Genomic DNA, 23,402 nt, shown 5'->3' on the forward strand with positions numbered 1-23,402 from the left:
TGGAATATTGCGTGCAATTCTGGTCTCCTTCCTATCGGAAAGATGTTTTGAAACTTGAAAGGGTTCAGAAAAGATTTACAAGGATGTTGCCAGGGTTGGAGGATTTGAGCTATAGGGAGAGGATGAACAGGCTGGGGTTGTTTTCCCTGGAGCGTCGGAGGCTGAGGGGTGACCTTATAGAGGTTTACAAAATTATGACGGGCATGGGGTCAGGGAGTCCAGAACTAGAGGGCATAGGTTTAGGGTGAGAGGGGAAAGATATAAAAGAGACCTAAGGGGCAACTTTTTCAAGCAGATGGTATATGTATGGAATGAGCTGTCAGGTGAGGCTGGTACAATTGCAACATTTAAGAGGCATTTGAATGGGTATATGAATAGGAAGGGTTTGGAGGGATATGGGCTGGATGCTGGCAGGTGGGACTAGATTGGGTTGGGACATCTGGTCAGCATGGACAGGTTGGACCGAAGGGTCTGTTTCCATGCTGTACATCTCTATGACTCTCTGACTCTATGATTAAAACTTTCATCTTTTATAATGGAACATGCTGGTTTTTGTTCTTTGATATGTAAATCCCAGAATTTCTTTTAAATTATATTCTCAAGGTAGCTCAGCTTTTTAAACAATTGATGTGAAGTCTGTCTGTGTCCCAATGCTATGACAAACCCTCTGTATAGTTTTATGTGGATTCATACAGTTTTTGAGCAAAACAATTTGCAAAAACAAATTCACCCCATACATTTATGTGTGTATGTATGTAGGAGTGACAGATTGAGTGTGCATGTGAATGTGTGCATGTGGGTGTGAGTGCACATGATAGCGTGTGTGTATATATGTGTGTGATGGAGTATGTGTGAGAGGGCGCGTGTGTTGGTGAGTGCGGGGGGTGTATGTGTGTACATATGAGAGAGAGCATGTGTGTGTATTGTGCACACCTGTAGTGTGACATGAATACAAGATCCCAGTTGAGGCCATTCCCATGGGTACCAAACTTTGCTATCAGCTTCTACTGAGCCACTCTTCGTTGCTGCTTGTCCTAAAGTCTGCTTTGGAGGATGGTTACCTGAAGGTCCGAGGCCGAATGTCCTGGACCGCTGAAGTGTTCATTGAGTGGGAAGGAACACTCCTGTCTGTTGGTTGTTGTGAGTGCTGGGGCTGTGAGCATTGCGTAATAGAGTGAAAATGTTGGCACTTAGCTTTGCTGAGCACAGGAGACCATCGACCTCCCTCTTGCACTGCTGTGCATTGTATTTCACCCTGGACACAACATTGATCTGTGCTGCTTTCTCGGTTCAGGCTGGCTGGGTCTGGTTATATTGCATCCTTTGCTAGTCAGCATGATACACCATAGTGCCCCCCCCTCCCACCCCTTCTCCAGTAGCCAATCTACCAGCACATCTCAGTCCCAAATGGCAAACTGAAGAGCTAACTTGGCTTTCTGGGCCATTTCCTTTGGGTTAATGTTGCACAGTGAGGGTGAATTCCTGACTTGTATCATTTGAAATGACGCACAACAGGGGTGTAATTAAGGCACCAAAGACACGAATGTCGCTTCTGCTTCTCCTACCACTTGATTCCATGTGAAGGGCATTGAAGAAGCCAATTGCATAATTAGAGGTGAAGAGTATCAAATTACACAAAGCAAATGCTATGGTCCACACCAGACTGGAATGCATAAGTCTCACTCAACAAAACACTTTGCTTGAAATTGGGAATGTTCAGCCTCTTATTTTACTCAAAGGAAGAATAAGGGCCTAACTGGCAAGTCCAGCACTTGTCACTCCTACTAGTTGGAAAATTGGCAACTACAGTTCATATGATGTAGATGCTCCTACGGTAGGATTATGACCTGGTAACTACGAATGAATGGAACATTCACTTGGCACTTCTGGCTGCTGAGAGTTGTACACATCGGAGTCATGTCTATTGTGCTCATACTCTGGGTTTGACTGTCCTGTGGAATGTTCTCTACTGTTGAATTACTTGATTTTCCACCATTATTCACAACTAGATGTAGCAAGAGTTTAATCTGATATGCCTTGTGGGACTATTTAATTTTGTCTGTTTAGTGTGCTGTAGTTTCACCAGATTGGTACTTCATTTCATATAAACATAAATTTTCTGAACTAGCCTGATCAGGTGGGACTTGAACCCAGGCTGCCTGGTCTGTAGGTAGGAACATAGTCACTGCACCACAAGATTCTTTCTCTTATGATGGGTATGCTTAGTGATGCTACACTCTTCATTAACCCACAACTGATCCCTTAGCTTGACAGTAATGATAGTGAGGAATGTGCAGGGCAAATTATGATGGAATACAATGCTGTTACTGATGACCCACAGCACTCCTTGCATGCCAGCTTTGTATTATCAGATCCATTTTAAATCTATCCACTTATTACAGTGTTAGTGGAACACCAAATGATGACCTTCATAGTGTGAAGATAGGAGTCTGCCTCCACAAGAATTGTATAGTGGTCACTTCTATAAAGATAATCATGGATATAAGCATTTCAAAAGATTAGCGAGAGAATGTTTTTCTCTTGATATCTAAAACAAGACCAGTCCTGCAGGAATTATTTTAGAACTCATTCGGTTTGGTGATTAGTGCGCTCGGACATTATAGATTCTACCCACAATTCTGTGCCCTTGCACTATTAGTATTTCTTCCCAGTAGTGGTCAACATGGAATAGTACTGATTCAGAGCTAAAGGAGGGCAGGCAGTAAGTGGTAATTAGCAGGTTTCTCTATCTATGTTTAACCTGATGCCATGGGATTTCATGTAATCCAGAATCAATGCTTTCGACTCCAGGATCATTCTCCCCTGATTGAATCATCACATCTATGGGATCAATCCTGCCAGTGATCAAGTCACATCCAAGGCAGATGTTGGAGAACTCTGGAAGTTATCTAAACACATGAGCCTGTTGTTTGCCTGATCTGTGGAAAGGCTAAATCAGTTTTGATACATGCTCCTGATGTTAGTAAGGAGGACTTTGGAGTTTTTTTTCACTAGGGTCGGGGATTTAAAGACTAGTGACCATATTCTTAAGAGGAGGAGAAGAAAATTTTTAAAAAGTCATGAGAGGCAACTTTTTTTGAACAGAGAGTGGTTAGTGTGTGGAATGAACGTCCAGAGGAAGTGGTGGATGCGGGTACAGATACAACATTTAAAAGACATTTGAATAAGTAAATGAATAAGAAATGTTTGGAGGGATACGGGCCAAGCACAGACAGCTGGGACTGCTTTAGTTTGGGACTATGATCGACATGGACTGGTTGGACCGAAGTGTCTGTTTCCATGCTATATGATGCCATGACAGGGCATCATATGCATTTGCATTTGTCAAATTTGCTGCATGCATTGATGTCAAGTGGCCCAATAAATTTTATTCTTATTGCTATGTGACAGCTTAATATAATTGATTGCTCAACCATTTCAGAGGGCAGTTGTGAAGATAGTAAAGATAGCAGATTTCCTTCCTTAAAAGGCATCAGCAAACCACATTTTTCGATTCTTAAGACAATCCAGAAGTTTCACCATCACAGGTACCAATATTACCTGTTATTCTGGGTTTATGATTTGTATTAGTGACTTGGAGGAAGGGAGAGACGTAATTGACCCTACATCTGCTGATTATACATGGATGCGTAGGAAAGCAAGCTGTGAGGAGGTTGCAAAAAATCTTCAAGTAGATAGGTTAAGTGAGTGGGCAAAGATAGTGATAATGTCACTGATTGATTTACTTATTGTCATGTGTATCTTGTTACAAAATACAGAGAAACGTGTTGCATAGTGGATGAGTAATGAGTACAATGGATGAGTAATCCAGAGGCCCAGGCCAGTATTTGAGGAACATGAGTTTGACTCTGACTATGGTGGATAGTGAAGTTCGAAATTCAATAAGTACATGGAATGAAAAACTAGTCTTGTGGCAACCATGTAAACACTGTTCATTGTTCCTCTGGTTCACTAGTGTACCTTAGGGAAGGAAATCTGCAAATGGAACCCCATGTAAGAAAGATGGTGAGAGAAAGCAGGGAACTATAAACCTATTAGCCTGACATCAATAATCAGAAAAATACAAGAATCTATTATAAAGGATGTGTAGAAAATAATTGTCTAATTGGGTAGTGTCAACATGGATTTATGAAGGATTAGTCATGGTTAACAGACCTGATGGAGTTTTTTGACAATGTTAGTAGCAGAGACAAAAAGAGGGATCCAGTGGTTTTAAATACAAGGCTTTTGATAGGGCCCCACACAGGCCATTAGCACAATAAAGTCGTGGGATTGAGAGTAATATACCAGCATGGATTGAGGACTGATTAAAAGGAAAAAAATGGGACTAGGCATAAATGGATTACTCTCAGGTAGCAGTCTGTAGCCGTGGATTACAGCAAAATGAATGCTTGGGCCCCAGCTGTTCTCAATCCACATTAATGATTAGTTTAGAGGAGACGACTCTAATATTTCCACATTTGCAGGTCGCCTCAGTGGAAATATGAGTTGTGAGGGAGATGCAAAGAGGCTTCAAAGTGAGTTAGACAAGCTGAATGAGCAAGTAAGATCATAGCTGATGGAATATTATATGGATAAGCATGATGTTATTTACTTTGTTCAGAGAAATGCAAGTGCAGAGTATTTCTTAAATGTTAAAAAACTGTAAAGTGTTGATGTCCAAAGGGACCTGCTAGCATACTGGGGCAACCAGTAATTCAGAAAGCAACAGTATCTTAGCTTTTATCGCAAGAGCATTTAAACACAAGCACAAAGGGTTCTTGCTTAAATTGTATAAATCATTAGTGAGACTGCACCTGGAGTACAGTGCACAGTTCTGGTCCCCTTGTCTAAGGAAGGATGTACTTCCATTAAGGTTGATTTCGGGGCAGTGGCTGATGGTGGGGCTGTCCTCTGACGAGAGATCAGGCAGACTGGGCCCAAGTTCTCTGGAGGTTAGGCAAATGAGAGTTGATCTCAGAAACTAACAAAACTCATAAAAAGAAAGACAAAGTAGATGTGAAAAAGATGTTTTCCCTGGCTGTACGGTCCAGAACCAGGGGACACAATCTCAAAGTTAAAAGGCAAGCCATTTAGGATTGAGATGAGGAGCAAATTCTTTTTAGAATGGAAAATCTTTGGAATTCTCTGTCTTAAAGTGTTGTGGAAGCTGTCATTACATTCTTGAGTGAGATTAATAGATTTCTAGTTACTAACAACATATAGGGATACTGCAGGAAAAGTGGCATTGAGGTAAATAGTCAGCCATGATATAGAATGAAAGAGTAGGCTTGAGTAGGTGAATTATCTACTCCTGCACTATATTTCTTTGCTCTTATTGGCAGACCACAGACCAAGTACTTGCCTTTGGGTAAGTTACTCGTGAATGAATAATAATTCACTATGCAAGATGTTAGGCACAAATATCCTGTTGGTAATAAAACTAGCTACAATACCTATATGACAATTTTACAAACACTTTCATTTCCCTTTAAGCATTATTGTAACACTTAACTTCCATGTTGAAAAATCAGGCATAAATGTTTAGAAAAGTAATATGGATTTTACATAATATTAATAGCTAGCCCACAGTTCTGTAATTTAATCTCATGTTGACTGGCCTCTTGAATTTCACTTCTACTTTCTGTGAGATTGAGGTTTATCAATTCTATATCAATTTAGTAGCACAATTCCAAATAACAGCCTGCAATTATTTTTTTCAGTTTATAGATTTAATTACTGGGCCTTGTGAATATTTCTCTTTTTCAATGTATCAAAGAGCAGGAAATCAATCAGCCAGATCAAAACTTTGATAAGTTCAAAACTTGAAATAGTTGACGTGATGTTTTCATGATAATGGTTTATTTTGCCCTTATGCTAAGATATGTAATGTAAATTTAGAGTCTGCCTGACTCCAGAGCAAAAGTGTCAGACTCCCTCAACCCTCTGCTTAACTCTGGGAACAGGTTGAACCCTGACTGCAAACTTATGGTTATCGCAACCATGGGAAATATAACTTTGCAACAGTGCAGTTGCGCAGTACCTGGTTAAAATTGTTACCAGGCTGCATAGGTCCTTCAATATTATGAAAGAATATTATTAGCAATGCTTTAAATGTTGAATGTTTCATTGTCCTGGCATTAATACAGGATTCAACAGTTCAGTGAATTATCTTCTGCTTGTTAAGTCCTGGCTGGAGAGAGTTCAGAAGAGATTTACCATGATGTTGCCAGGTATGGAAGGTTTGAATTATAAAGAAAGGCTAGGATTTTTTTCACTGGAGTGTAGGAGGATGAGAAGCAACATTATAAAAGTTTATAACATATTGAGGGGTATAAATGGAGTTAATGGTAGTTGTCTTTCACTAGAATGGGGAATTTCAAGACTAGGTGGCATATTTTTAGGATGAGAGGATACTGATATAAAAAATGCATGAGAGGCATTTTTTTTACAATGAGGGAGATTCACATGTGGAATAAACTTCCAGAGGAAGTGGTGGATGTGGGTACAATTGCAATGTTTAAAAACCAATTGGATAATTGCATGAATAGGAAAGGTTCAGAGGGATATGGTCCAGGAGCAGCCAGGAGGGAGTAGTTTAGTTTGGAACTATGTTCAACATGGACTGGTTGAACTGAAGAATCTGTTTCCATGTCATATGGCTTTATGATTCTATAATATAATGTGTCCCAAAATTTGCTTTGATACGTTGCAGTGCAACTAACTCCTCTGGAAGCCATCAAATTTAAATTGCAGGTGAGAGCTTTCTCTATGTATTTCAAATATAGGAGCAGGAGTAGGCCAAAGACCTAACTCCATATACCTGCCATTGCCCCATATTCTTTAATACTTATGCTTAACATAAATGTATCTGTCTCGGATTTGCAATTAACAATTGACCCAGTATCCACTGCTGTTTGTGGACGAGAGTCCTAAACATCTGTCATCCTTTGTGTGCTTCTTAATATCTCTCGTCAATGGTTTGGCCCTAGTTCACAGACTAAGACTCCTAGTTCTAGAATCCCAAACCAGTGGAAATAACTCAACTTTTTCTACCCTGTCCTTTCTAGTTAATATCTTGAAAATTTCAACCAGAGTTGCTAAATTCAAGAGAAAATGTGTCTAATTTATATAATTTCTCTTAATAACTTAACCTCCTGAAGTCCAGATATCATTCTTGTAAATTTACATTATACTCCCTTCAAGGCCAATACATCCTTTCTAAGATGTGGTTCCCAAATCTGCTCAGTGTACTCCAAGTGAGGTTTAACCAGAATTTTGTATAACTGCAGCATAGTTTCAGCATCCTCCAGTTCTCAAAATATAAAGGTAAGTATTCCATTAACTACCTCAATTATTTTCTGAACCTGTTTGTGACATTTTAAACTTCTATGCACGAGAACCTCATGCTTTTTTGTACATACACTGTATTTAACTTCATACCATCTAGAAAATATCCTGATCTATTGTCTAACAGTCCAAAAAGGCTCATTTCACCCTTGCTTACATTGAACTCTATCTGCTTTGCCCACTTATTCAGTCTATCAATATCCCTTTGTAACTTTATGATATCATCTGCACCATCTACAATGGCACCAAACTTTGTCATCAGCAAGTTTGGATATATGACTTTTTATGCCATTATCCAAGTCATTAACAAATAGTGTGAATAACTGAGGCCCTGACACAGATCATTGTGGGAGACCATTGGTCACATCCAGCCAATTTGAGTACTCATTATCCCTACTTTCTGTTATCTGCCACTCAACCAGTTTCCCAGGCATGTCAGTAATTTGCCCCCAGTTCTGTGAGCTTCCACAGTCTCTTTTATTGGACTTTATCAAATCTAGGTAAACAACATCCACAGACATTCCCTCTTCAAAAAATTCGATGAGGGTTGTCAAGCATGGCCTATCTGCTGTGAATCCATGCTGACTCTCCTTAATTAACTGAAATATTTTAGTTGTTCAGTTAGCCATTGTTGATTATAGACTAACAATCTCCCCACTGCAAATATTAGGCTAACTAGTCCATAATTCCCTGTTTTTCCTCTTTTCTAGAAATCATACAAATCATAGAATTCACGCAGTGTGAAAGCAGGCCATTTGGCCCATTGAGTCTTTACTGACTCTCCAAAGACTGGCCCACCTAGACCCACCCCTCTACCCTGTCCCTGTAACCCTGTATTTCCTATGGTGAACCCATGGGCAATTTAGCTTGGCAAACACTAACCTGCACATTTCTGCACTATGGGAGGAAACTGGGCCATCCAGAGGAAACCCATGCTGACATGGGGAGAATGTGCAAACTCCACACAATTTTGCCTTTCTTGAAATTCAGAGTGACATGCAATTTTCAATCCAAAGGGAAAACTCCTGTGTCTAGAGAACTCTGAAAGATTATTGTTTGGGCATCTACAATGTACTCCCTACTTAACACCCTCAGATGGGAAACATCAGGTCCTGGGAATTTGTCACTCCAATTCCATTAATTTCCTCAATACCAGTGCTTTACTTACATTAATTTTATTCAGGTCCTGTCCCTGATCCACTATTAATTTCCTTGGGACATTCAGCAAGCTATCCTCCTTTTCTACTATAAAAACTGAAGCAAAGTCATTACTCAACATGTCTGCCATTTTCCAAAGTTATTGACAACATCCTTACTTTAATTCTTCAGAGGGCTGATATTGCTCTCTTATCATATGCTTACCCTTTATGTCTCTATAACATTTCTTCTTTTGATTTTGATGTCTTCCTTTCATAATTCTTTTTAAGAACTCTTACAATCTGCTTTGAGTCCTTTTGCTGCTCTTTGTATCTTTCCGACTCAACAGGATCTGTGCTGTTTTCTGCATTTTTGTCAGCCATTTCTTTTAGCTTTATGCTGTCCCTTATCTCTTTAATTGTCCATGTTTTTTTCGATAAAGTGGAGCTTTTCGCTCTTGGGGGTATAAACTGGTTTTATATGTATTAGACATTCCTTTAAACATTCTCCATTGTTCTTCAGTTATTTTACCCATTAGCCGATTTTCCTAGTTTACTGTGGACAGTATATGTCTCACCTCATTAAAGCTGGCCTTAGATTTGGATAAGCTTGATCTTAATGAGAAGAGACATGAAACTATAAACTGGGAAAATCTGCTAATAGGCAAAACAACACAAGAATAGTGGAATATGTTTAAAGAAACATTTAACACAGTACAAAACAAGCTTATACCCCTTGGAGTCTGCATGTTTGCACCCTGAGTAGACAAGTATTTAAAATAAACTCACGTGTTTGAGAATATATTTCTTGTTGAATGACATAGTAATAAAGACACAACATGCAATTAAGTTTACCATCCTACCTCAACTTGAACACTAAGTTAGATTTCAATTTTCTGTACAGTTGTAGAAGCAAGCTCAATTGGCACTGCCCAACTCAAGTTATTTATACAGAACAGAGATTCACATGAGACAACTAGATACAAATCTGGCTAGGCCTCAAAGGGGAGGTGGAATTATGACAGCCAGAAGGTTATTTTACAGCTTGGCCCATGATGATACATTTATACATTACCAATACGGAAAGATAGAATACTTTCATCTTAAACCTTTCACAACATAAATTAAGATGGAAAGCTTATTGCACAAAAACAAGTAAAACCCTCAAGAGAAACATGCATGACTAAAAATAAATGGCCTCAAATGATGCTTGTTTACAATGTATACCACAATACTTCATGAATTGTTTGAGATTTGCACTGTTCTTAGTAAACCTGAAAAGAAAATCTGGAAATCCTACATCTGTCAATGACTTTGCTGCAAGCATATTTCCTTGCCATAAGACACAAAATAAAATTTTACAGATTTATTGAGTAGGACTAAAATTTTAGGTTTGCTTTGTTGATTTGAGAATCCCATTGTAGGCATATTTCTGCAGCCACATTTTAATGGAAAATGATTCAGGATCACATCAAGTGGCACTGCAACCGAGGATGGAGACCAAGTGAGCAATGTTGGATCATCTGGGACAAAGTCTCACAAGGTTTATTGCAAACAATGTATGTGATGTATGTCCAACCCAATGAAAAACTATACTTTAACAGTGCCCCAGTATTGTAATGGATTTCATATACATTTCATAAAATTACTTCTTGTTGTTTTAAATTCTCTTGAAATATTGATACTTTTACTGCACTCTTTAATCTTGAAATTTGGCAGCTAGTGAGCTGAGTATTTACAAGAAGGCCTGGAGAAGATTAGATAGTGGTATCCAAAATCACAAAGGGTCTGAACATAGTTGGGAAGGGATCGGCAATGAGAAGGCACAGATTTAAAATAATTGCTAAAAGAAACAGAAGTGACTTGAAAAAAACAAAACCATTTTTCACGCAGTCTAGAATGTACTGCCTGACACTGTGGTGAAGGCAGGTTCAACTAAAGCTTCAAAAAAGAGCCTGAATGTTGTCTGTAAAGAAAGAATGTGAGGGTTTACTGGGAGAAAGTGGGAGAATGAAACTAAGTGAAGTGCCCCTGGCACATTGATATTAGATTAGATTAGATTAGATTACTTACAGTGTGGAAATAGGCCCTTCGGCCCAACAAGTCCACACCGACCCGCCGAAGCACAACCCACCTAGACCCATTCCCCTACATTTACCACTACGGACAATTTAGCACAGCCAATTCACCTAACCTGCACATTTTTGGACTGTGGGAGGAAACCGGAGCACCCAGAGGAAACCCACGCAGACACAGGGAGAATGTGCAAACTCCACACAGTCGCCTGAGGCGGGATATATACACAATGAGCCAAATGGTCTCCTTTCTGTTACTGTGACCATTCTGGGAGTCTGTGTGCACCAATACCATTGTCTCTGAATTCAGTGTGAGTTGCAACTGATTGTATAACGGGTCTGCCAGCCAAATTCCATGTTACTTCGATGCCAATCTGAGACTAAAATGTGACTGTGGTATGTACACATGAGGTAGAAGGAGCCACCATCATCTCAAAAAGAAATAAAATTTGACTCATTTGACTTTTGAGATAGATTAAAGATTAATAGTGTTGCATTATAAAATTGCAAATACCCAGACACTTTGTATTCAATGGATTAAAGGAGGTTACAGATTAGAGTCATAGAGATTTGCTTATGAATTGTATGTTAAGTGGATACATTTCCCTTTTCAGAGCTAATATATTTATTTTCAAACAATAAGTGCATTACTCTGCCTAACTGCTCTGCGATGACTTAAAAGCTATGCACTGTCAGTGATCTCCAGGAATTAGATCCAATTAGGAGCGCAGGAGAGGTTTGGAGGCCGTTCTATAGTGTTGGGATATGTCAAATATAATTATAATGCTGAGACTATCTGCTTTACGTATATACACATGTATACTTAACAATGTTTCGAGGAAAATGTGGTACGTAATCTTACATTTTAAAAAAAACTATGTACATTTGGGATGGCATAGATGTTTCTATTCCCATTGTCTCTTCACAAGTACAGTTATACTCAGTTTTTCAAGGTAAAAGTCTACAAGAATGATGAACCACTAATCGGCATCCTCTTGTGGATCTTTATGATACCTATAAAGTGATAAATGAATTGACAGAAGTGTTCCCTCCCTCCTCACTCTATTTCCCAGAAGATCTTCTAAAGTTATCTAACAGCAGACACAATCTCCACCTCCCCTAGGCAACAAAAACGTTATCTTGAGGCAGAGAGAAAAAAAGAATTTAAAACGCAATCCGCCTTTGTTTTTGCATCGCACCGGTGAATCCAGCCGAGCGTTTGTTTTGAAGAGACTTTAGAATCTGTAACATTCAGCGACACTCGCCCCATGAAAAGACTGTGTACTCACTGCGTGGCAACATATCACTCAGGCCCGCGAACTCCAGGACAAAAAAAAACTCACCATAAAAGCATGTTTATCTGCCCGTCCTCTAGCACAACAGTTAATCTACTTTTTTAAAAAAAATCCACTTTCTGCTATTTGACACTGAACTTGTAATGTGATAGCACCCAGATATCCAACAGGCTGCTAAAGTGTCAGGAAGTACATTTGCTGACATAGGCGCTTAGATTTATCCTCAATATTCCCCAACACAAACGTATTTGTAAATGTGCGAGACAGAAAAAAGAAACACTATCAGAAAGGTAACAAGTCGAAAAATCTAAAGGTCAGTAAGTTTTCTGGAGTCAAAGTCAACCGCGCTAAAATATGAAATGCAAGTCCTCCAACCAGCACGACAGCTCATAAACATAGCACATTGGAGCAAATTATATCAACGGAGCTGTACTTGAAACTTCTGGAGGCAATTTATAAAGACGATTGATATTCGAACCTGAATTATAAAGCTTGTTGAACTTTCTAACCCCACTAGAATCTCCTTAAGTTTATAGAGCGGACCCGAGTAACTCTTTCAGTATTCCAACTCCCAGAGAATATTCTAACTCCCAGAGAATATTCCAATCACTTCGATATCACAAGATCCCGTTACCTAGTGGCAGCAGCTGATTAATTTAACTTCGTCTAAAAGGGAAGTCCTCGCTAGGAACTAGCGTCTTAGGACTTTAGGTTGTACCTTTTTGTTAACCCGGTCGAACGAAAGCGATTTCCAATAAATTCCAACAGATTATCCAACAGTTTGAAGTTTAGCGAGATCCGCAGTCTCTCCTTGGCTTGTTGAAGGAGCGGTTACACTGGAAAATCCCACATCCCCTCAGCAGCTGCTGGTGACGTTCGAGCCTTCGGAGTGAAACTCGATCAGTTTATTGCAGGTAAGATCACTGCGTTAACATTTCATCACAGATAATACCGATAAGATGGTTAGGGGCGGGAGAGGGGGAGAGAGAGAGAGAGACAAGTGCAGTTCTGAGACCGAGATCCAGTCCAGTTCCTTTTGCCTCTGGCATAGCCACATACAAACGCACACAGCATTCATACACTTGCTTCAAGAGTTTACAACACTGCAAAAAAAAAGCCTGCTCCCAGCTGACAGCAGCTCAGCAGACCGTGCAGGGCACAAACCTCAAGAGCATTTTCCAGTAATTTCCTTCCAGCTGCCATTCTAAAGAGAGGATGGAGATCAAGCTCCGCCCGCTCATTAGAAAGTCCATGTTTGCGAATAATTGTGCAAGTGGTTGGCAGTTGATGGAGTTTTATTATTAACTCTATAAGAAACATTATTTATTTCCCTACACATTCAATGATAGGGTAGATTGTAGATATATTGGCTCCTGCACTGATTTGTAGATGATTTTTATTTCGCTGGGGGAAATATCTGAACACATCTATACGATTCACGTTGCGTTTTTTTTTAAAAATAGAACTAATTGCAAAGTCTGTAGCTAATTTCAAGGCTGCTAACCTCCAGTCCTGGCTTCAAAACAGTAGATGATTGCCAGTCTGTATTAATCCACCTAATGCCATTTCGTGCTTTACTCTGAATACCATACAAGTCGACACCGTGAACTTATACCATTCACCTGCACATAAACTTGCAGCCAGCCACAGCCGAGTTCACAAGTTGCTGCATTTAAGCAGCTTTTCACTGGCTATCTTTTACATCCAAGCGGTCAGATGTTGCTTTATTCCCCGAAATAATGTTTCCGGTTAGCCTCCATTAGGATTCACGGTGCCGGATAGATCCGATGACTCTTTATATAACTTTTGATTTAAATAACTTTATATAACTTTCGCGGAGTGACTGCCTCCTATTTATGTCACGGAGTAAGAGTTGTATTTTTCCTGGCTTTCATTAGGACTTGTCTTGGACACGCGACAGCGACAACACCATCGAATCTTTACAAACCCCTCGCAATCCTTCATGGAGATGTCTTATTTAAATTCTGATTTAGTTCAGATTAACATTGCTGTGAGACTGCTTATTGAATCATTCGATTTTCAGCTTTATGCAACGCAATAGTGCTATTCGATTTACGTTGCCTCACTCACCAATCGAGTTCAAATGAATTACACATTTCTGCAAATGTTTGTGAAATAAGTTGTCGGAGTTCACTTACTGTTATAGCCGAGATTGGGGACGAAAGGATAAACTTCAATTCAGAATTGTACAGATTAGACGCCAGTCGGTTGTACTTTGGCGCATTGGAATTTTGTTCATTGGCCAGTGCAAGAGGTTACTGTGTGATTGGCACATTCAGTATAGACACAGGTGGCATAATGCTATCACAAACATCATGTCTTATCCCTTAGCCAAAATTCAATCACAACTATCAACAACCCCATGTTTAGTTCAGCTTCCAGTCATTCTTTCATTATATTTGAAGATACCATCATGAAGCAGACTAAGCATTGTGAGGATTTCCTGGTTTCAGAAATAGTTGACATAATGGACTGGGAGTAACAGCTAGTTCCAGGTGCCACACGAGGCTTCTGTTAGCTTTTGGAATCTTTATACATTATCTTGGCAGCTATGTCATTTAACAAGTCTTCCAGAGATGTTCATTTCAATAGCACACACTGATGGTCAAAGTAGTATTGGAAGATTTCTCAAACACTCTTTTCCTTCCAATGAATCTGCTAAGTAGCAGACACATTATGTCAGCATGGCATTGGCTATTCTTTTGCAACTTTTAGCTCAAATCAAACTGTGGAAAGTTTTGTGATACTTTGGGATGGATGGTTTTGGAGAAACCTAGCTCAGGATCTTGTGTATGCTGCTGCAGCAATCAGTAACAATCAACTATTCTGTATTTTCTAAGTCATAGAGTCATGGAGTTGTACAGCATGGAAACGCAACCTTCTGTCCAACTTGTGCATGCCGAGCAGATATTTTAATTTAACCTTGTCCAATTTGCCAGGATTTTGCCTATATCCCTCTAAACACTTCCTATTCATATACCCATCCAGATTCCTTTTAAATATTGTAATTGCACCTGCCTCCACCACTTCCTCTGGTACATCATTCCATGCACACACCATGCTCTGCATGAAAACGTTGCCTGTTAGTTCCCTTCTAAATCTTTCCCCTCTCACCTTAAATCTATTCCATCTAGTTTGGGACTCCCTACTCTTGGGATAAGACCGTGGCTATTCACTCTACCTATGGCCTTCATGATTTTATAAACCTCTGTAAGGTCACCCCTCACCCCTCCGACACTCCGGGGGGAAAAAAAGCCCCAGCCTATTCAGCCTCTCCCTATAGCTCAAAGCCTCTAGCCCTGGCAAGATCCTTTTAAATCTTTTCTGCACTCTTTCAAGTTTAGCAACATCTTTCCTACAGCAGGAAGACCAGGATTGATTGCAGTATTTCAAAGGTAGCCTGTATGTATGCAGAGGGAGACATTATGGAAATGTCTTTCTGCCCCAGTACAGAGTATTGTTATCCATTGCATGTTCTGCTGGGATGTATCAGACTTGACACATCCATCAAGTGTGTTTTGGGTCTCCCAAGACAGTTCCTACTAGATCCTGGGTTGAGCTAATTAAGCAATTGTATGAAGCAACTTAATGATTACAATGCACAACCTGGCATACTGGCGCCAGCAGAACTCCCTTTGTGATTCAAATGGATTCATACACAGCAAAGCATAATGCAGCCTGCTCATTATGTACCCACCACATCTGAATAATCAAATGGTCCAGTAAACTTATGAACGTTCCTTGGAAAATAAACATGCATTCTGCTGGCTGGCCCCTGATGCCATAGATTGCCCTGTATGAAAGGTGGAAGAATATTTTTATTGTATAGGTAGTACAATAAGGCTGAGGTTTTCTCTTGCCATTGTAACCAAATGAAGGATGACCTGGCAGCAACTAAATTAACCTCCTGAAAGCAATTTGTTATTATCTGAAACTTCAGTCAATTCTCATTTCATCATCACAGGGAAAACCTGTATGAGAGACTCCATTCTCTATATGAGTCAGAACTGTTTGGTCTGACTCTCTGAAGACACTTGGGAAAACTGATGCTTACTGATTTGAGATACTGAAATATGTCAGGTTCCTTTCTATATAGCTAGTTTTATTTTGATGCCATTCTTCTGTTTAAAGTCTTGGTCATGGTGGTTATAATGAAGAAGTTTCCACAAACAAGAAGGCATTAAACCCATCGCATTAGTGCTTCTTGTTAGCTGAATATTTTATTGATGTTTTGTTAAGTGTGCTTCCAGTTAGGGAAGTGTTGAAGCATAAACTTAGAGGTTTTCCTCTGTGTATTAACACATGATGCAGACAGAGCATGTGCCTTTTGGTTGCCATATGTGTGTATCTTTGTTTCCATATTTAGTTTCTCCTGCAACAAGTTGCTAACCTGCCTTTAGAGGCTACAGCCTGAGGGCAACACTTCATCAAGAATGCCTGACTAGGAGGCTCTCCCATTCTGACCATTTGCTTTGACATATTGGAAGGATTGCAAGTTACTGGTCAAACTGTTTGGCTACTTACCAGTACAGCTTCCTTAACCAACAAGTCCCGAAGTGGAACTTCAATCCAGAACGATTGTCTGGGAGACAGGGGTACTACACATTGTACCAGAAGACCTCCTTTTATTGAGAAATAAGAGCAACATAAATTTAACAAAGTCAATCATATTTGTAATAATATAAACAGCTATTAAGTAATAACTTTGGGAAGGGAGAATTACTGAGCAGTCCTGAATAATATTCATTAATCTGAGGAGGTATGTAAAACTACAGTGTTTATGCGAAGTGAAGATAGAGAACATATCGCAGATGTGATATAAGAACATACATACACTTAATAAGTGATATGTCAGGGAATACCTCCAAACACAATTTGGCAAAGTGGAATATTGGTTTTACATGTTTTGATGGACAGACCTTAGGCTTGCGATGTGGATTTAAAGTGACTTTGCATTCTTTGGACTTCCCTGTCCAATCACTGCTTAACATTTATATCCCAGGTTCATGGCAAGCCCTTGTGATAGGGATATAATTTCAGCCAAAGTAGATTGCATTTGTTTAACAAATTGTCACAAACCCTGAAGTGAGCATGCTCAGTAAGAACAGCACAATTGATGAAATTTGTTGAAATGAAAGGAAACAAAAATTAAATGATCAATAGTCTTTAGACACTTGTTAGAATCATGGGAAATATTAATCCTATTTACACAATTATGAGGTACTGTCTCGCACTGTTTTCCCACAAGATCATCTAATTGTCTCTACTACCATCTGTCATAACCTTTGCATTAAACAATGTCAACAAATGAGACTTAAATGCAACACTACTTTCCATACACAAGTGCGTGACCGCAGTCCTCAAAACAAGTTCACCTGTGCCAGGCACACAGATCTACATAACATACTCTGCTGACATTGATAACACATCCAGATCACCCATAACCTTAAATAATCACAAACATACAAAGTTCTAACAAACCTCAATGGATGGAGTTAACATGGCATGTCCAGTGGCCTTTCTTCAGAACTGGACGTGAAATATTAAGTGTGCTTTCTCATCACAGATGCTGCCAGAATTGCTGGGTCTTTCAACCAATTTCTGTTTTTATTTCAGATTTCCAGCATCAATAGTTCTTTGTTTCATTATATAAAATCAGTTACCACTTCTACACTTTAATCCATGTTATGCCACCATTAATAACCTTTACTAGTATTAATAATATTAATAACATTAATAGCCATTGTCCCTAGGGTATGATCAAATATTTTACCTTTAATACACTACAGAGTCATTGTGACTTTGTCATTTTTTCTTCTATTCTTTCAGCCAGAAATAAAAACCAAATAAGAAAAAATGTGAACACAATTTATTTAAATGGGTTCAAAACGAAATCTATAGAATATATCTTAAACATTTAATCATTCTTCGTTACGGTTTGTGTAGCAGATGCGATACATAGAGTCATTTCACAGTGTATACGGCACTCATTTTGGAACTGAACAGGCAAGGAGACCCTAAATTCAACTTATTTTGAAAATTCTGCTGTTTGCAATATAAACATATTGAACATTAGCATAGCTGCTTTTTAAAGTACAAAAATCAAAACTGTTATGAATATGCTTTGCTGCCAAACACTGGTTAACTATATTTAATATCATTTAAATAAAAAATCAATGTGCTGATAAAGCCACTGAATCTCTTTCAAAGATCACAGCAGAAACCTTTTCAGCAGAAATACAGCCATTGCTAATAACAACTACAAATTGTAATTAACTCGTCTGTGTTGTGAATGTCTATGCAAGGTTAAACAAAAGTTGCTTATTGCATCTTTTATCCCACATCCTAAACTGTTATTGAATGTGGAAGATTGGTCTAGCTAAAAACAGGAAAACAGCACTATTGGCCCAAAAAAGTAGGCTCTGTGACAAAAGGTAGCTGTTTGTATTTCTGAAGTAGTTCTGCTGCCTCAGGAGGCACCTGGAAGTATTATAAAGTCTGCAGGTGAAACCACCTGAGAGGCAATCAGCGTGTCTCTATCTTATTGTGCAGGCTGCACAATGGCGGCACGGTGGCTCAGTGGTTAGCACTGCTGTCTCACTGCACCAGGGACTCGGGTTTCGTTTCCTCCTCAGGTGACTGTCTGTGTAGAGTTTGTTCATTCTCCTTGTGGGTGTGTAGGTTTCCTCAGGATGCTCTGGTGCAGGTTAGGTGAATTGGCCATGCTAAATAGCCCGTGGTGTTAGGCGCATCTTTCAGAAGGAAATGGGTCTGGATGGGTTACTCTTCAGTAGGTCGGTGTGGATTTGTTGGACCTGCTTCTACACTGTAGATAATCTCTCAAAAAAATCTCTGGGCCACAGACAGCAGGTGTAGGAGACAAAAATTTGTCAACTACACTGGAGATGAATGTTAAGTTTCTGTTCCACTAACTATAAATATCAAGTGACTATAGAACCTGCCTTATAAAAATGAATATTCTGCCTTCATAAGCTAACACTGTTTTCTTTCTTCAAATCTATCATCCAAAGTGGATTGTATGGTAAATGCATCTACCTATGCAGATGTATTTCATATTTCTGGATGAGCAGACATTGTCTCAAATGCACAATGATGATGACTGAAACCTTCTAATTAAGCCCATGGCTAATCATGTCAGATGTAACTGTTAAATTGTCTTCAAACACCACCCCTGAAACGCACAACCTCTTCCACCTGGAAGCACAAGGAGAGCAAATGTATGGGAAACCACCATTTCCAAGCTCGACTCTAAATTACACACCATCTTGACTCAGAAAAATATTGACATTAAATTATTGTTGCTGTGATCCAGACCTAATCCTTACCTAACAGTACTTTGGCAGTGCCCTACACCACATGCATTACAGCAGGTCAAGAAGGCAGCTCACCACGACCTACAAAAGATAGTTAGAGATGGTCAATAGATGTTTACCTTGCCAGTGGAATTGGCATTCTGTGAATGAATAAACAATGTATCACCCAGTTAGCAATCAGTTGGCATCCAGGGCAAGTCTCAAAATGCAAAATGAAAAAATAACAATTTTATAATTTTAAGAAAGAAACACCAATCCCAACACTCAATATGGCAAGTGTTATTGTCATTGATTTGCTTTCAATGGTAGAAGTCCTCCTCAATGTTTATTGTCTCTCAAATGTATAGTTATTGCACCCATCAAAGAACAGTAACTATTATCCTCACTGTCAATTCATTGAGTGAAGACAGAATGCTATTCCTATAAGAACCAACTCTTTTACATTTTTTTCATGGTATGCAAGTGCCACTAGTTAAGGCCATCACTCATTTATTGCCCATCCAGACAGTAGTTAAGAAGCAACCATATTGCTGTGGGCCTGGAGTTACATGTAGGTTGGACCGAGTAATATTCCTAAAGGGCATGAATGAACCTGATATCTTTATAAATAACAATTGACAATGGTTATGTAGCTGTTGTTAGGTTAACTTTTTGCTTAATTCCAGACTTTTATTGGAATTAAATTTCCATCTGCCATAGTGGGATTCAAACACATGTGCCCAAGGTATTACCCTAGGATTCCAAATTACTAGCCCAGTGACATGGCCACTACTGCCTCCCCTGAAGCTAGTTTTCAATCTCACTCCATGCCAAACAGTGCTACACTGAAGCTCTGCAGTTTATAGAGGCTGGACAATAAGCAAACATACATCAACTTCAGTGGTAAGTTAATGATTCTGTACAATGTTCTGACCAGCAGGAAAACAGTCTCTAACTTCAGCTAAAGCTCTTTATATTGAAGAATTAATGCTACATTTTTGGTTATGTTGATATAAATTCATAACTGTCAATGGAAACTAATCATTGAAGGATACCTTTTCTGATTTTCATCTTCCAAGGTTAATTAATTGGAACTACCTTATAAACACACTTTTCTGTTCCATTGCCTTCTGCTCTTGGCTGAAGTTTAAAAGTCAACCCCTTATTTTTATACAGAACAGTTTCTTCTATATTTAGCTCTTTTCAGTGTGTGTAGGTCTATTCACTTGCTGTTGGTTTTTATTTAAAGTTCTAGTTTGTGATGTACAAATACACTTTAATGATTGTTATGCTTATTAAATGTACAACACAAAGAGTCCTTCAGGAGGCTTCATTCACTTATGTGTTCGGCATAATTTCATGTACCTGTTGTCTTCTTTCAAAACAGAAGCAAAGCTTCCAGCGTTCTTGTGCCATGGTGGTACTGTCTCTATCTCTAAGCCAAGAGGCCTGCATTCAGATCCCACCTGCTCCATTAATGTACAGCCTTTCTGTTTGCATCATTGTCAGATTTTGGAGGTGAATGCTTGATAGTCTAGGAAATTCCATAACTCTTACACACTGGAAAGCTCACAGGTGCCTGTCTGCTTGAAGGCCTTTGGTTGCAAGCCAAGGGTTACGCTTCCAAACATGCTCTTTAAACAATCCTCAGATTGATGCAAGGTGACAATATCACACTCACTGCACTTCCTAGGCCATGATGGAACAGACTATAGACCTCCTGAGAATGAGGTTTTGATGCCTGGCTACTCTACAAAATGTTGCACTGTAGCCTTAAAGGCTATGCCTCATTATTGTGACATGATTATCTCTTCACAGCTGGAGCCAGCAAAGTGGGGAGTGTCCTGGATGCACAGGAAATGGAAGATTGAGAACAGTCCTCTGAGTTTGAGTATGAGAATCAAGACATTAACTGGGAGAGACATCCAAGAGATTATGACAGAGCAAAATACTGTAATTCACGAGGCCAGACAGAACCTAACTGAAAAACCTACTTCCAGAATGAACAAGCTGAGTTTGAACTTCATTTCATTGTGTAACTTTCTGTAGGTTTTATGGCAAACAGCCCTGGTTATTCCTGAAAACAATAAGTGCTGGAGATCACAGCGAGTCAGGTAGCATCCGTGAAGAGAGAACAGGCTAATGTTTTGAGTCTGGATGACTCTTCATGCTGCATTTTTTGTTTTCTGTACAGACTCCAGTATCTGCAGTAATTTAGTCCTAAATATTTCTTCTCTCTTTGAACTTTTCAATTGCTGAATACATGTTTTTTAATCTAAAGGATTGTATGTGTGGTAGTTTCAGGTAATTCCAGCTTCTAGTCTCTGCACTTTACAGGATCTCCTCACTTTTCCAGAGAAAGCAGCCAGGGCAGTAACATCAAACAGCACTGACATTAAGTGGCTTTTCAGAGTTCAATCAGAATATGATATCTGAGTGATATAAAAGCAAATAACTGCAGATGTTGGGAACCTGAAACAAAAACCAGAAGTACTGGAGAAACTCAACACATCTGGCAGCATCTTTGGAGAGAGAATCAGAACTAATGTTTTGAGTCCAGTATGACTTTTCAGCAGAACTTAAATGAAAGATCGCTGGACTTGAAATCTTAACTCTGTTTTTCACTGAGTGGCCCTGGCGGAACCCATGCTGGGTGTCACTGAGCAGGTTATTGCTGAGCAGGTGCTGCTAGACCGCACTTTTGATAACAACTTTCATCACTTTACTGATGATCAAGAGTAGATGGATGAGGCTGTAATTGGCCAGGTTGGATTTGTCCTATTTTTTTATGTACAGTACATACCTGGGTAATTTTCAACATTATCGGGTAAATACCAGCGTTGTAATTGTATTGGAACAGCTTGGCTGGGACAGTGGCAAACTCTGGAGCACACATCTTCAGTACTATTGCCAAATTTTTGTCAGGACCTGTAGTCTTTGCAGTATTCTGTATCTCCAAACATTTCTTGAAATTATGTGCAGTAGCTGGTACAATTGCGACATTTAAGAGGTATTTGGATGGGTATATGAATAGGAAGGGTTTGGAGGGATATGGGCCGGGTGCTGGCAGGTGGGACTAGATTGGGTTGGGATATCTGGTCGGCATGGACAGGTTGGACTGAAGGGTCTGTTTCCATGCTGTACATCTCTATGACTCTATGACTCTATGAATCAAATTGGCTGAAGACTGGTGACTGTAATGCTACCAGACACTGAAGGAGGCCCCTGGAGATTACTGGAGGAGCTTCGCCTTAAATCTATCAATGCCATTCACCTTAGTGGTAGCATATTTCACATTCTTCCTATAATTTAGGGAAAATATTTTTCCTGAATTCCCTTTTGAATTTTTTGGTGATTGCTGGTTTTGGATTCCACACATATGAAACCAATTTCTCTTTGTCTACCCTATCAAACCTTTTCATAAATTTAAATACCTCCATCAGGACATTACTTACCACCCACCTTTCTCCCTCTGGAGTGAGAGGATCGGATCCCATTGACAATGGTTGCTTAGCATATAATCTACAATAATGCCAATATTTGTCAATATGACAGAGATTGTATTTGAAATAAATTCATTAACCCACCTTCAAAGAACAGACAGGCTGAATGGTTTATATAATCTTATTTAATGGAAATGAAAGTCTGGTTTCACTCCAAAATGTTTGGTTTCTGTCCAATGCTCTATTGAGAAATCCATTATCTTTTTAAATTAAATAAAACTCTAGTTAGCCTTTTCCAAGAAATCATATCTTTATCTCCTTCCTATATGCTGCACTCTTAGATATAATTTATAAGATATTGGGATTTTAAAGGACCACTTCCTCATAGGTGGCCATTTAGGGAAGGCTAATCACTGCGAGACATTATATTATTATTGTTCATGACTTCTTCAAGGGTTAAGCTACATGGCTGAAATGCAAACTGTTGCTGAACTATTGAACTGAGACTGTATGAACATAAAAGGTAGAATTGTCCCTGAATAGAATGTTGGGGAATATAGAGGGAATGAAAAAAATCATTGGTTTTAGAGTGAAGAAAGGGTTATGGGTTGGGATGATGAAATGAATAAATGCCACTGAGTGGACATGTAATAGTGATAATTGTAGGTGAGAGACATGTGCAGTGGCACATTTAGAGTCAGTGATGGCCCCGCAAATGTGTGGTAACAGAGAGAAAATGTGACACTTCCTATTGTGGAACACAGAAGAT

At 39.2% G+C, this 23,402-nt stretch overlaps 1 protein-coding gene and 1 long non-coding RNA gene across 3 annotated transcripts in view; one reads left to right on the forward strand and one right to left on the reverse strand.

The window, feature by feature from the left end:
• Nucleotides 1–12,749, reverse strand: part of LOC122539987 (sodium channel protein type 4 subunit alpha-like) — a 185,520-nt gene extending 172,771 nt beyond the window's left edge. The window contains exon 1 of one of the 2 annotated variants that reach the window (XM_043675247.1): nucleotides 12,575–12,749. The gene's annotated coding sequence lies outside the window, so the exon portion shown is untranslated. The remainder of the gene's footprint in view (nucleotides 1–12,574) is intronic. The other variant, XM_043675246.1, reaches the window with a different exon arrangement.
• Nucleotides 12,702–23,402, forward strand: part of LOC122539988 — a 74,439-nt gene continuing 63,738 nt past the window's right edge. The window contains exon 1 of the long non-coding RNA XR_006309224.1: nucleotides 12,702–12,770. This is a non-coding gene — a long non-coding RNA (uncharacterized LOC122539988). The remainder of the gene's footprint in view (nucleotides 12,771–23,402) is intronic.

This window comes from Chiloscyllium plagiosum, chromosome 33, assembly GCF_004010195.1.
Source record: "Chiloscyllium plagiosum isolate BGI_BamShark_2017 chromosome 33, ASM401019v2, whole genome shotgun sequence".
In the NCBI taxonomy this organism is placed as follows: domain Eukaryota; kingdom Metazoa; phylum Chordata; class Chondrichthyes; order Orectolobiformes; family Hemiscylliidae; genus Chiloscyllium; species Chiloscyllium plagiosum.